This window comes from Salvelinus fontinalis, chromosome 19 (assembly GCF_029448725.1).
Source record: "Salvelinus fontinalis isolate EN_2023a chromosome 19, ASM2944872v1, whole genome shotgun sequence".
Taxonomy (NCBI): Eukaryota; Metazoa; Chordata; class Actinopteri; order Salmoniformes; family Salmonidae; genus Salvelinus; species Salvelinus fontinalis.
The window spans coordinates 36,762,668-36,775,833 of NC_074683.1; the positions used below are offsets into that span (position 1 = coordinate 36,762,668).

Here is a 13,166-nt window from a genome sequence, read left to right on the forward strand (position 1 = left end):
TGGGGTGAATATATTTTATATGACATACATGATTTTTTGTTAACTAGTAAATAGTAGCCTACAGCAAAGTGTATTTAAATAATTTCTAACTTAACAATTTATGCTAGTTAGTTTTTGCCACCATGTGGGTTTTAGCTTGCTTGAGCCTGCTAACTGAGGAGTGTTAATTCACCTGTTTCCATACACGTTTCATTTTTAAACATTTTATCTTACAAAGGAGTTGTTTAACTGCTTAAATATTTATCTGTACATGGAATTGTATTTGGGTTTCTTTTACACATTTTTTTCTAATCTTTACAGGAAAATGCCACGGCCACTATCTGATGTGTGGAGACATTTCACTGCAACTAATGTAGAAGGAAAAGCTGTGTACATTTGCAAATACTGTGCCAAATCATATGTGATGAATGCAAAAAAAAGATGCAGAATCATCTGTCCAAGTGCATAAAGTTCCCTCAGCACTCACAACAAGCAACCTCTGACAAAAGTCAGACCTATGCAAGGTCAAAATGATGAATCAGACACCTTATCGATAGCAACAGATCATGGTCCTCCTGGAATCAGAAGTTTTTTTGACTCAATGGAGGAACGTAGTCAGATAAATGCTGATGAATGTCTTGCTGGAGCTGTGTATGCAACTGGTTCACCTCTGATGCTCACAGACAATGTGTATTGGAAGAGATTTCTGAATGTTCTTCACCCAGCATACACCCCTCCAACCAGACATGCCTTACCTACTCATTTTCTGGATGCAGAGTTCAAAAGAGTTTAAGTGAAGGTCAAGCAAATCATAGAGAAAGCAGACTGTATTGCAATCATCTCTGCTGGGTGGTCACATTTTTGTGGGCAAGGAATAATTAACTACATAATCTCCACCCCTCAACCAGTATTCTACGAGAGCACAGCCACACCGGTCTCTACATTGCAGATGAGCTGAAGGCAGTCATCAATGACCACAGAAGGTATTTTCACTGGTGACAGACAATGCTGTGAACATGAAGGCTGCTTGGTCTAAAGTGGAGGAGTCCTACCCTCACATCACACCCATTGGCTGTGCTGCTCATGTATTGAATCTGCTCCTCAATGACATCATGGCACTGAAAACAATGGATACATTCTACAAGAGATCCAAGGAAATGGTTAGGTATGTGAAGGGTCATCAAGTTATTGCAGCAATCTACCTCACCAAGCAAAGTGAGAAGAATAGAAGCACCACATTGAAGCTGCCCAGCAACACCCGTTGGGGTGGTGTTGTCATGTTTGACAGTCTCTTGGAGGGGAAGGAGTCTCTAAGAAATGGCCATATCACAGTCTGCCAATATGGACAGTCCCATCAAGAGGATCCTCCTGGATGATGTATTTTCGGAGAGAGTGGTAAGCAGCGTGAAACTCCTGAAACCTATAGAAATAGGCATTGCACGGATTGAGAGAGACCATGCCATCCTGTCTGATGGTCAGACTCTGCTTGCAGATGTAAGAAATCCGTACTTCCCTGCCCACTTCACTGTTGCTCCAAGCGGAAGAAACTGCAGTTCTGAAATACATTAAAAAGCGTGAAGACTTCTGCCTGAACCATATTGGGCTTTACAATCATTTACAAAAAGATCCTCAACAAGGTTGGAAAGTGACAGTGAAGATGAGGCCTCAGAGTCTGATGTTCAAGAGGTGGACATTGAGGAGGTCCAGGGAGAAGACATGGAAGCCTGAGAGGAAGACAACCAAAGCTTTAGTTTCTAGACTATAATTTTACAGATGTATGTTGAAAACGTTTTTGGGAGATGCGATGGATCATTGGGGATCATTCAATATTGCCTTTCTTTTGTTGTTCAGTGAAATCATCCCATGTGAAGAGTCAACTCATTCAATTAAAGTTAATTTCGTAACTAAATAATCTTTTTTTTATTGGAAGGATTTAATAATTTGCAATTATGTCTACTTATGATAAGGTAAAAGGTTTATGTTTCTGTCTCCATATGATATGGTACATTTATCCAATGCAAAAAACATCTACATTTAAATGGTGTTCATATTAGTTTGTACATATTTCCGTTAATTCCCATATATTCCCATTAATTCCCACGGAAAGTTTCCACCTCTGAATATTCCCCAAAATGTGCAACTCTAGTTGTTAATTTATTTCGGAAAGCGATAAAATGCTCACTATGAGAGCGCTTACCAGTTCTGCTGGTGTCAACATTATTTTTGGCCAACGGTGAGGTAGGGGGATTAGTATGTCTCTACCAGCTAACAATAGAATAAGTGTGTTTGTGTTGGTTCTACTATCCTTGTGGGGACCTAAAATTCCCAAACGTCCCTACAAGGATGGTAAAACAAGGAAAAGTGTCCCTTGTGGGGACATTTCCCACGTACCCGTGAGGACAAAGGTTATTTTAAGCTTAGGGGTTAGGTTTAGGGTTACAATTGGGGTTAGAATTAGGGCAAGGGTTTAGTGGTTAGGTTTAGGGTTTGGGTTACGGTTTAGGTTTAGGGTTAAGTTTAGCCAAAACAAACATACTACACAACAACATAGTGGCTCATTTTTCTATAGTTGTCTCATCTACAGGGAGGCCTCCACAACAGCCTAACAAGACAGTGTTCTTCAGGTTAGGCCTCCACAACAGCCTAACAAGTCAGTGTTCTACAGGTTAGGCCTCCACAACAGCCTAACAAGACAGTGTTCTACAGGTTAGGCCTCCACAACAGCCTAACAAGACAGTGTTCTACAAGTTAGGCCTCTACAACAGCCTAACAAGTCAGTGTTCTACAGGTTAGGCCTCCACAACAGCCTAACAAGTCAGTGTTCTACAGGTTAGGCCTCCACAACAGCCTAACAAGTCAGTGTTCTACAGGTTAGGCCTCCACAACAGCCTAACAAGTCAGTGTTCTACAGGTTAGGCCTCCACAACAGCCTAACAAGTCAGTGTTCTACAGGGAGGCCTCCACAACAGCCTAACAAGTCAGTGTTCTACAGGTTAGGCCTCAACAACAGCCTAACAAGTCAGTGTTCTTCAGGTTAGGCCTCCACAACAGCCTAACAAGTCAGTGTTCTACAGGGAGGCCTCCACAACAGCCTAACAAGTCAGTGTTCTACAGGTTAGGCCTCAACAACAGCCTAACAAGTCAGTGTTCTTCAGGTTAGGCCTCCACAACAGCCTAACAAGACAGTGTTCTACAGGTTAGGCCTCCACAACAGCCTAACAAGTCAGTGTTCTACAGGTTAGGCCTCCACAACAGCCTAACAAGTCAGTGTTCTACAGGTTAGGCCTCCACAACAGCCTAACAAGTCAGTGTTCTACAGGTTAGGCCTCCACAACAGCCTAACAAGACAGTGTTCTACAGGTTAGGCCTCTACAACAGCCTAACAAGTCAGTGTTCTACAGGGAGGCCTCCACAACAGCCTAACAAGACAGTGTTCTACAGGTTAGGCCTCCACAACAGCCTCAACAAGACAGTGTTCTAGAGGGAGGCCTCCACAACAGCCTCAACAAGACAGTGTTCTACAGGGAGGCCTCCACAACAGCCTCAACAAGTCAGTGTTCTACAGGGAGGCCTCCACAACAGCCTCAACAAGACAGTGTTCTACAGGGAGGCCTCCACAACAGCCTCAACAAGTCAGTGTTCTACAGGGAGGCCTCCACAACAGCCTCAACAAGACAGTGTTCTACAGGGAGGCCTCCACAACAGCCTCAACAAGACAGTGTTCTACAGGGAGGCCTCCACAACAGCCTCAACAAGACAGTGTTCTAGAGGGAGGCCTCCACAACAGCCTCAACAAGTCAGTTCTCAGCTGAACTCTGGCTACAATAGAAGTGCACTAGGATCAGTTTATTCTAACAGTACCCTAAGTGGTTGTCAGACCAAAGACAGATTTGAACAAACCTGTAAAGGAATAATGTACCTGTGTGCTTCTGTTGTTTATGTGGTATAGTAAAATGTACTTTTAACAAAAAAAAAATATTTATAAATCTACATTGTCTCTTTTAGGTTGCCCAGCCTAATCTGGTGAGTGGGTTTTAGTTCGAGACAAGAAACCATTTTATTAAACAGAGTAACATAGATGGTGATATCATGGTGATACCAGCCTTCATAGCCAGTCTTTCTCTTTCAGATAGGCAGCAGCCGTCATTCTGTTCAGAGGTGGGAATCAGCGGATCAGGCTGCAGCCCCCTGGGGGTGTGTGGGGAGGGGGGCTCACTCAGTTTCCTTGCCCAGGAGAGATACCCTTCAGGCTTGCTGCAGGAGACCTTACAGTGGGGTGTACATATGGTATGGTGGTGGTGTGGAGCCGAAGCAGAGAAAGTAGATCAATCCATTTTCAGCCGTGACTAAGAGAGCTGAGGTGGAAGGAATGTTCAGAGTTCACCTCAGGACACAGAGAAAAAGAGACGATGGAGAGCGGATATTGTGAAATAAAGGAGCTCTCGGTCTGTGTGTGCAGCCTATCCTTCAGTCTTTCAGTAGTGTACCAAGATATCCTTTAGTCTTTCAGTAGTGTACCAAGATATCCTTCAGTCTTTCAGTAGTGTACCAAGATATCCTTCAGTCTTTCAGTAGTGTACCAAGATATCCTTCAGTCTTTCAGTAGTGTACCAAGATATCCTTCAGTCTTTCAGTAGTGTACCAAGATATCCGTCAGTCTTTCAGTAGTGTACCAAGATATCCTTCAGTCTTTCAGTAGTGTACCAAGATATCCTTCAGTCTTTCAGTAGTGTACCAAGATATCCTTCAGTCTTTCAGTAGTGTACCAAGATATCCTTCAGTCTTTCAGTAGTGTACCAAGATATCCTTCAGTCTTTCAGTAGTGTACCAAGATATCCTTCAGTCTTTCAGTAGTGTACCAAGATATCCTTCAGTCTTTCAGTAGTGTACCAAGATATCCTTCAGTCTTTCAGTAGTGTACCAAGATATCCTTCAGTCTTTCAGTAGTGTACCAAGCTCTTGAGTGGGGCAGTGGTCTAAGGCACTGCATCTTAGTGCAAGAGGTGTCACTACAGTCCCTGGTTTGAATCCAGGCTGTATCACATCCGGCTGTGATTGGGAATCCCTAGGGCAGTGCACAATTTGCCCAGTGTCGTCCGGGTTTAGCTGTCATTGTAAATAAGAATTTGTTCTTAACTGACTTGCCTAGTTAAATAAGGGTTAAATTAAAAATAGTATTTCAGTAGTGTAGTAGTCTATTCTTCAGTTTTTCTGTAGTGTAGTAGTCTATCCTTCAGTCTTTCTGTATTGTAGTAGTCTATCCTTCAGTTTTTCTGTAGTGTAGTAGTCTATCCTTCAGTTTTTCTGTATTGTAGTAGTCTATCCTTCAGTTTTTCTGTATTGTAGTAAGCTATCCTTCAGTCTTTCTGTATTGTAGTAGTCTATCCTTCAGTCTTTCTGTAGTGTAGTAGTCTATTCTTCAGTTTTTCTGTATTGTAGTAAGCTATCCTTCAGTCTTTCTGTATTGTAGTAGTCTATCCTTCAGTTTTTCTGTATTGTAGTAAGCTATCCTTCAGTTTTTCTGTATTGTAGTAGTCTATCCTTCAGTCTTTCTGTAGTGTAGTAGTCTATCCTTCAGTTTTTCTGTATTGTAGTAAGCTATCCTTCAGTCTTTCTGTATTGTAGTAGTCTATCCTTCAGTCTTTCTGTATTGTAGTAGTCTATTCTTCAGTTTTTCTGTAGTGTAGTAGTCTATCCTTCAGTTTTTCTGTAGTGTAGTAGTCTATTCTTCAGTCTTTCTGTAGTGTAGTAGGCTATCCTTCAGTTTTTCTGTAGTGTAGTAAGCTATCCTTCAGTCTTTCTGTATTGTAGTAGTCTATCCTTCAGTCTTTCTGTATTGTAGTAGTCTATCCTTCAGTTTTTCTGTAGTGTAGTAGTCTATCCTTCAGTTTTTCTGTAGTGTAGTAGGCTATCCTTCAGTTTTTCTGTATTGTAGTAGTCTATCCTTCAGTTTTTCTGTAGTGTAGTAAGCTATCCTTCAGTCTTTCTGTATTGTAGTAGTCTATCCTTCAGTCTTTCTGTATTGTAGTAGTCTATCCTTCAGTTTTTCTGTAGTGTAGTAGTCTATCCTTCAGTTTTTCTGTAGTGTAGTAGGCTATCCTTCAGTTTTTCTGTAGTGTAGTAAGCTATCCTTCAGTCTTTCTGTATTGTAGTAGTCTATCCTTCAGTCTTTCTGTATTGTAGTAGTCTATTCTTCAGTCTTTCTGTATTGTAGTTGTCTATCCTTCAGTCTTTCTGTATTGTAGTAGTCTATTCTTCAGTCTTTCTGTATTGTAGTAGTCTATTCTTCAGTCTTTCTGTATTGTAGTAGTCTATCCTTCAGTCTTTCTGTATTGTAGTAGTCTATCCTTCAGTTTTTCTGTAGTGTAGTAGTCTATCCTTCAGTTTTTCTGTAGTGTAGTAGGCTATCCTTCAGTTTTTCTGTAGTGTAGTAGTCTATCCTTCAGTCTTTCTGTATTGTAGTAGTCTATCCTTCAGTATTTCAGTAGTGTAGTAGGCGATCCTTCAGTAGTGTAGTAGGCTATCCTTCAGTAGGGTGTTTCAGTAGCCACTGTTGCAGTTTGAGTGTGTCCAGTCCACCATGTGGCTGAATAAGTCCATGGTTTCAATGTCTTTTGATATGATTGTAGTTGAGGGTGTAGCCTACACATTTTTGGATGTATTCTCGGCTTGTTGAAAATACTCTTCTCATTTCATGATCCCCAACCACTTTGAGCAGACAAAAGCATGCCAGTGGTATTACAACGTACTCAGTGCAACTTGATTCCCTTTGAATCAGAGTGAAGGGTCTTTGGGTTCAGCCAGACCCTCAGAGAAAGACGGAGAGATGAGAGATGAGGTAAACCTCGTTTGTTCTAACAATGACTACCCTGATGTCCGTGCATGAAGCCCTGTGATGCACTGCAACCAAAGATGTAAAAAATGGGTCTGAATACTTGCTTTTGTCTCCACAGGCATTTTTTTAAAGTGAGGTCAGTCTTGCTCTATTTCTGGGAAGTTATTGCTTGGGTCTAATGCCGGGAATTTAGTTATGGCTGAATTCCCTGCAGGCAATTCAATAAGGAATAGGGAAAAAAACAATGCCTATTATCATCAGCAATTGGGAAAGCCTGTAATGGGAAAGTCACAAAGTATGGAAGAAACAGCTCTGGGAGGAATGGTGTGGTTTCTGTGGTTGTTGAACTTGACCAGCAGCTGTTAGCCCCTACTGTTCACTAAGCTATAGTCTACCAGTACATTGGGTTGGGTCTCCACGATTAAATTGGTCTGTTGTATTGAAATTAATTGAAACCTTATCAGGTTCCCCGTTATCATGGTTTTTATCTAGTTGGTGTGAGTATGATTTCTGTCCCCTGAGAATTCATTATCATCCGTGTTTAACATTTAGCGCCGGCTGTCGGCTAATCAGCCGGTTACAGAGTCATTTTCAGCCGGCTACATTTTCCACTCCATATTAACTAGGCTAATTTTTTATTTAAATGTTTAATTTCACTAGTCCGTCGAGCCCATTTTCCGCTAGAATGACCGATCTGCATCTGCTAGCAATCCATTGATAGGAGAGGCGCCTGCCTGTCAGTCATAAAGTGAGTGATGGACCGTAAAGGAAATCACACTACAAACTATCACCCTCAGGCACTTAAGGATATCATGAATGTCATGGATATATTGGAATTAGTGGATATATGGAGACTTAAATACCCTGACCTAGTGAGATATACATGGCGGAGGCTTAATCAAGCTAGTCATCTTGATGACGTAAGAAAGTAATTCTCTCTGGTTTAAAAAGTGTTGATAGGGGATAGAATGCGGTCGGACCATCACGTAATTGACATATGTATTACCCTTACAGAATTTCCACGTGGGCGAGGATATTCAACATTTTATCAAAGCCTACTGGATGATAAATGGTTTTTAACTAGAACAGAAGAATTTTTAACTGACTTTTTCCGACGTAACATAGGTACAGCAGATCCCATTATTGTATGGGACACTTTTAAATGTGCCTTTAGCGGCCATGCCATTCAGTACTCCTCTATAAAACAAAAGCAATTTAGGTCAAGAGTCCATATTAACAAAGGAAATTGGGACAGTGTTCTAGGACTAACAGTACAGATAGATAGCAATAAAAACTGTATCATAGAGACACAGAATAAGTTAGAGGAAAAACAAAAAGAAATGGAGGAACTTATTCAAGAAAGATCCAGTGTAATATATTATAAAAAATAAAGCGAACTGGAGGGGGAAAATGCACCAAATTCTTTTTCAATCTTCAACATAGAAATGCTACCAAAGATGTTTATTGAAACTTGTTACAAATGATGGAGTCACTCATGATTCACCGAACAATATTTTGAAAGAGGAAGTAAAGTACTTTAAGAATATGTTTTTGTTTCAGTCTCCTCTATCTCCACTAACCGAAGCTAATTGTATGGATTTTTTTTCCTATTAATAATGTCAAATTAACATCTGTACAGACAGACAGACTCATGTGAAGGCCAAATTACAGAGGAGGAACTTATTGATGCAATTAAAGCCTTTAAGTCCGGGAAAACTACATACCAGTGGAAGTATACCAAACTTTTTTTTATATACTCAGAGGACCATTATTAGCACGTTTTGACCACTCCTATATAAACGGTAGATTATCGGACACGCAACAAGAAGGTCTGATTTAATTATTACTGAAACAGGATCCAAGTGGTATGTGTAAAGATCCAGTCCATTAAAAAAATTGGAGGCCTCTTACACTTCAGTGCTGTGATGCAAAAATTCTAGCTAAATGGTTGGCACATAGAATTAAAAAGATTTTGTCAGATATTATTCATCCTAATCAGACAGGTTTTTTACATGGACGATACATTGTAGATAATATAAGACAAGTACTGGAAACAATAGAATACCATGAAATATCGGGAAAACCAGGCCTGGTTTTCATAGCTGATTTTGAAAAGGCTTTTGATAAAGTACGACTGGAGTTTATATTTAAATGCCTGGAATATTTAAACTTTGGAGAATCTCTATAAAATGGGTTAAAGTTATGTATAGTAACCCTAGGTGTAAAATAGTAAATAATGGCTACATCTCAGAAAGTTTTAAACTGTCAAGATGAGTAAAACAAGGTTGTCCACTATCGGCATATCTATTTATTATTACCATCAAAATGTTAGCTGTTAAAATTAGATCCAACAATAATATTAAGGGATTAGAAATCCATGGCTTAAAAACAAATGTGTCATTGTATGCTGATGATTCATGTTTTCTTTCAAAACCACAATTCAAATCCCTCCACGGCCTCATAGAGGATCTAGATACTTTTTCTAACCTCTCTGGATTAGAACCAAATGATGAAAAGTGTACTATATTATATCACAAAAAAATACAACTTTTACATTACCGTGTAGTTTACCAATAAAATGGTCTGACAGGGATGTGGACATATTCTGTATACATGTCCTGAAAGAAAGAAATGATCTCTTTTTTATAGAAAGTTAGCAAAAATAGATAAGATCTTGCTACCATGGAAAGGAAAATACCTGTCTATTTGTGGAAAAATCACCCTGATTAACTCTTTAGTCATATCACAGTTTACCTATTTGCTTATGGTGTTGCCTACACCTAGTGACCTGCTTTTTAACTAAAAAAAATATTTTTTTTAAATTAAAATTGCCTATTTATATAACGAATATGAATTCGGAGGGCAGAAATTATTAAATATTAAAGCATTAGACCTCTCACTAAAGGCATCAGTCATAGAGAAGTTATACTGGTTCTCTAGTAAATTAGTAAGAATGTCTCACCCCATGTTCAAGAATGTCCCTTTTCCCTTTATTCAGATTACATCGGCTCACTTTCGGCTATTTGAAAACGTAATAATCTCCAAAATATCGTCATTTTAAACAAGCCTTAGAAAGTCGGTTGCAATTTCATTTTAATCCACCTGAAAAGACAGAACAAATAATACAACAAATGTTGTGGTTAGGGTTAAATTAATATAAAAAAACATATTTTTCGATAAAATACCATATGGTCAAGCTGCTCCCACAACAGCTCAATAGGGTTGAGATCCGGTGACTGTGCTGGCTACTCCATTATAGACAGAATACCAGCTGACTGCTTCTTCCCTAAATAGTTATTGCATAGTTTGGAGCTGTGCTTTGGGTCATTGTCCTGTTGTAGGAGGAAATTGGCTCCAATTATGCGCCGTCCATAGGGTATGGCATGGTGTTGCAAAATGGAGTGATTGCCTTCCTTCTCCAAGATTCCTTTTACCCTGTACAAATCTCCCACTTTACCACCACCAAAGCACCCCCAGACCATCACATTGCCTCCACCATGCTTGACAGATGGTGTCAAGCACTCCTACAGCAACAACAACTTCTCCCTCAACATCAGCAAGACCAAAGAGCTGATCGTGGACTACAGGAAACGCGGTCTTGCACACCCTCATCCATATCCTCATCCACTTCGACGGAGCCGTAGTGGAGGGTCAAGAGCTTCAAGTTTCTCGGTGTCCACTTAACTGAGGACTTAACCTGGTCCTCTCACACCAGCACAGTTGTGAAGATGGCACTCTTCTCCCTCTTCCCACCTTGGAGGCTGACATGATTTGGCATGGCCCCTCAGATCCTCAGAAACTTTTACAGTTGCACCATCGAGAGCACACTGACTGGTTGTATCACCGTCTGGTATGGCAACTGCACCGACCTTGACCGGAAGGCCCTTCAGAGGGTGGTGCGGATGCCCCAACGCATCACTGGGGAATAGCTCCCAGCAAACCAGGACGTACATCCCAGGTGGCGTCGGATAAAGGCCCGAAAAATGTCCAAAGACTGCAGGACAGGGACTTTTTCTCCATGCTCCCGTCCGGCAACGGGTACCATTCATCAAGGCTCAGACCAACATACTCCTAAACAGCTTCTGTCCCATGGCCATAAGATTGTTAAATAGCTAACAACTACTGCTCTCCCTCTCCCACAAACTGTCCACACTGACTCTATGCCCATCCACGGGTCTCTACACACACACACACACACACACACACACACACACACACACACACACACACACACACACACACACACACACACACACACACACACACACACACACACACACACACACACATACACACACACACACGTTATCTGTCACTCTTACTCACACGCAAACACACATATCTCATACACACACTCACATACACCCTCACTCATTACTGACCACACACACTCACATACACCCTCACTCATTACTGACCACACACACTCACATACACCCTCACTCATTACTGACCACACACACTCACATACACCCTCACTCATTACTGACCACACACACTCACATACACCCTCACTCATTACTGACCACACACACTTACATACACCCTCACTCATCACTGACCACACACACTTACATCACCTCACTCATTACTGACCACACACACTTACATCACCTCACTCATTACTGACCACACACACTTACATCACCTCACTCATTACTGACCACACACACTTACATCACCTCACATCTACGCTGCTGTTATGATTGATGATTAGATGTATTAATAGCATTCCACTGCTGTTCATTGATTATTGTTTGCCATTACCATTAGTAGCTAATCTATTTATCCTGCTAACGGTCACCATTACTCATGTTTTTATGTATAAACACACCTCAACCACTCCAGTACCCCTGCACATTGAAAAAGGTACTGACACTGACCTGTATATACTTGTATTCTTGTGTTTCTTCAGCTTATATCGTACTTGTTGTGTGTTTTTTATTTTAATTATCTTTTCTATTATTATTTTATTATTATTACTATCACTGCAGTGTAGGGAAAGAGCTCTCAAGGTTCACATTTTCACTATACTGTTTTACAGCTGTTGTATCCTGTGCATGTTGCTAATAAACTTAAACTTCAAACTTTGAAACAGATGCCGTTTAAACAATGCCCTTGAGATAAATAGCAGCTGCCAGTCCCCCAACCCTTAACCCACATTTGAAAAAGTGAAATGCTGTATTGAAGTCATCCACTTTAGTTCAGAAATGAGCCTGGGTTCTTGCTCCAGCGGGGCGAGGGGAGTTAGAGCCTCCGGACTACGGTCCCAGCAAGCTTGGCTTAAGCCTGAGCACGTGTGTCTGATTTGCAGTTAATGACATGTGTCTGCACGAGACTCATAAACTTGACTTTGGCCTTAAACAAGAGTTGTCCCAAGACATTATCACCCAGTTGCCTGTGAAGTGAAATACCACCGGGAGCAAAACAAACAAAGACCTCTGATAGCCTCCGTTGTGCCTGAAAATACTCGGTTTTGACAGTGAACATTTACAAAAGAGCATTGTGTTTATTCTATAGATGTGAACGTTTACAGACATTATTTGTTGACATTAACAGCTGTTCATTTTATTTACATATTTTTTTCACTATACCAGCTTTTTGCATTGCAGAAAGTTTAGTCTTGGAGAAACTGTAGAGAGGAGTGATCCCTGTGTCCTCTTGTATAGTATATGCTAGCAGCTGGACTGTAGCGCTTTGTACGCTTTTCTCCTCAAAGCAGGAAATCCCACTGGCCTCAGGTGCTGCGACTACCTCCACTGATTCCTATCTCCTTAGGCTAATCATGTATGATGTTTCACCTAGAAAACAATGTGCTTCACTGTGTTTATTAGTCATGTTTACGAGTTGCCTCGTCTTTCCTGCGTTCAAGCTGGAGTTTCAGTACTGTAAGCGGTGCACCACTATTGCTCACTGGGTTTCGAAACTATTCATGTTTTTATTAGCGTGTGTCATAAACCCAACTCAGAGGAAGCCATGCTCATTCAGGGCCTGCTAGCCAGGGTGACTGAAGTGATTCAGCCTTGGTTCAAATCAAATTGTATTAGTCACATGTGCCAAATTCTACCGTGAAATGCTTACTTACAAGTCCTTAACCAACAATGAAATGAAAAAAATTGAGAGTGGGGGGGGGGGTCAATGTAAATAGTCCGGGTGGCCATTTGATTAATTGTTCAGCAGTCTGCTGGCTTGTGTGTAGAAGCTGTTAAGGAGCCTTTTGGACTTAGACTTGGCGCTCCGGTACCGCTTGCCGTGTGGTAGCAGAGAGAACAGTCTATGATTTGGGTGACTGGAGTCTTTGACAATTTTTGGAGCATTCCTCTGGCACCGCCTAGTATATAGGTCCTGGATG

General features: G+C 41.0%; 1 protein-coding gene across 1 annotated transcript in view; it reads left to right on the forward strand.

The window, feature by feature from the left end:
- Positions 1-13,166, forward strand: part of LOC129816675 (aryl hydrocarbon receptor-like) — a 76,660-nt gene that overhangs the window by 7,552 nt on the left and 55,942 nt on the right. The gene's annotated exons all lie outside the window — the stretch shown is intronic.